This window comes from Penaeus vannamei, chromosome 21 (assembly GCF_042767895.1).
Source record: "Penaeus vannamei isolate JL-2024 chromosome 21, ASM4276789v1, whole genome shotgun sequence".
Taxonomy (NCBI): Eukaryota; Metazoa; Arthropoda; class Malacostraca; order Decapoda; family Penaeidae; genus Penaeus; species Penaeus vannamei.
In genome coordinates, this window is record NC_091569.1 from 33,789,044 (window position 1) to 33,791,543 (window position 2,500).

The following is a 2,500-nucleotide window of genomic DNA, read 5'->3' on the forward strand; positions in this document are numbered from 1 at the left end:
AAATGTTTAGAAAGCCCACGAGAAGCTTTTCGAATTATAGATAAGTTTGAGGCCAGTGGAGCTGTTCAGAACGCCCACGAGAAGCTTTTCGAATTATAGATGTTTGAGGCCAGTGGAGCTGTTCAGAACGCCCACGGGAAGCTTTTCGAATTATAGATAAGTTTGAGGCCAGTGGAGCTGTTCAGAACGCCCACGGGAAGCTTTTCGAATTATAGATAAGTTTGAGGCCAGTGGAGCTGTTCAGAACGCCCACGAGAAGCTTTTCGAATTATAGATAAGTTTGAGGCCAGTGGAGCTGTTCAGAACGCCCACGAGAAGCTTTTCGTATTATAGATAAGTTTGAAGTCAGTGGAGCTGTTCAGAACGCCCACGAGAAGCTTTTCGAATTATAGATGTTTGAGGCCAGTGGAGCTGTTCAGAACGCCCACGAGAAGCTTTTCGAATTATAGATAAGTTTGAGGCCAGTGGAGCTGTTCAGAACGCCCACGGGAAGCTTTTCGAATTATAGATAAGTTTGAGGCCAGTGGAGCTGTTCAGAACGCCCACGAGAAGCTTTTCGAATTATAGATAAGTTTGAAGTCAGTGGAGCTGTTCAGAACGCCCACGAGAAGCTTTTCGAATTATAGATAAGTTTGAAGTCAGTGGAGCTGTTCAGAACGCCCACGAGAAGCTTTTCGAATTATAGATAAGTTTGAGGCCAGTGGAGCTGTTCAGAACGCCCACGGGAAGCTTTTCGAATTATAGATAAGTTTGAGGCTAGTGGAGCTGTTCAGAACGCCCACGAGAAGCTTTTCGAATTATAGATAAGTTTGAGGCTAGTGGAGCTGTTCAGAACGCCCACGGGAAGCTTTTCGAATTATAGATAAGTTTGAGGCTAGTGGAGCTGTTCAGAACGCCCACGGGAAGCTTTTCGAATTATAGATAAGTTTGAGGCTAGTGGAGCTGTTCAGAACGCCCACGAGAAGCTTTTCGTATTATAGATAAGTTTGAGGCCAGTGGAGCTGTTCAGAACGCCCACGAGAAGCTTTTCGAATTATAGATAAGTTTGAAGTCAGTGGAGCTGTTCAGAACGCCCACGAGAAGCTTTTCGTATTATAGATAAGTTTGAGGCCAGTGGAGCTGTTCAGAACGCCCACGAGAAGCTTTTCGAATTATAGATGTTTGAGGCCAGTGGAGCTGTTCAGAACGCCCACGAGAAGCTTTTCGAATTATAGATGTTTGAGGCCAGTGGAGCTGTTCAGAACGCCCACGAGAAGCTTTTCGAATTATAGATGTTTGAGGCCAGTGGAGCTGTTCAGAACGCCCACGAGAAGCTTTTCGAATTATAGATGTTTGAGGCCAGTGGAGCTGTTCAGAACGCCCACGAGAAGCTTTTCGAATTATAGATGTTTGAGGCCAGTGGAGCTGTTCAGAACGCCCACGAGAAGCTTTTCGAATTATAGATGTTTGAGGCCAGTGGAGCTGTTCAGAACGCCCACGAGAAGCTTTTCGAATTATAGATAAGTTTGAAGTCAGTGGAGCTGTTCAGAACGCCCACGAGAAGCTTTTCGAATTATAGATGTTTGAGGCCAGTGGAGCTGTTCAGAACGCCCACGAGAAGCTTTTCGAATTATAGATAAGTTTGAAGTCAGTGGAGCTGTTCAGAACGCCCACGAGAAGCTTTTCGAATTATAGATGTTTGAGGCCAGTGGAGCTGTTCAGAACGCCCACGAGAAGCTTTTCGAATTATAGATAAGTTTGAGGCCAGTGGAGCTGTTCAGAACGCCCACGAGAAGCTTTTCGAATTATAGATAAGTTTGAGGCCAGTGGAGCTGTTCAGAACGCCCACGAGAAGCTTTTCGAATTATAGATAAGTTTGAGGCCAGTGGAGCTGTTCAGAACGCCCACGAGAAGCTTTTCGAATTATAGATGTTTGAGGCCAGTGGAGCTGTTCAGAACGCCCACGAGAAGCTTTTCGAATTATAGATAAGTTTGAGGCCAGTGGAGCTGTTCAGAACGCCCACGAGAAGCTTTTCGAATTATAGATAAGTTTGAGGCCAGTGGAGCTGTTCAGAACGCCCACGAGAAGCTTTTCGAATTATAGATGTTTGAGGCCAGTGGAGCTGTTCAGAACGCCCACGAGAAGCTTTTCGAATTATAGATAAGTTTGAATTCAGTGGAGCTGTTCAGAACGCCCACGAGAAGCTTTTCGAATTATAGATAAGTTTGAAGAAAGTGGAGCTGTTCAGAACGCCCACGAGAAGCTTTTCGAATAATAGATGTTTGAGGCCAGTGGAGCTGTTCAGAACGCCCACGAGAAGCTTTTCGAATTATAGATAAGTTTGAAGAAAGTGGAGCTGTTCAGAACGCCCACGAGAAGCTTTTCGAATTATAGATGTTTGAGGCCAGTGGAGCTGTTCAGAACGCCCACGAGAAGCTTTTCGAATTATAGATAAGTTTGAAGTCAGTGGAGCTGTTCAGAACGCCCACGAGAAGCTTTTCGAATTATAGATGTTTGAGG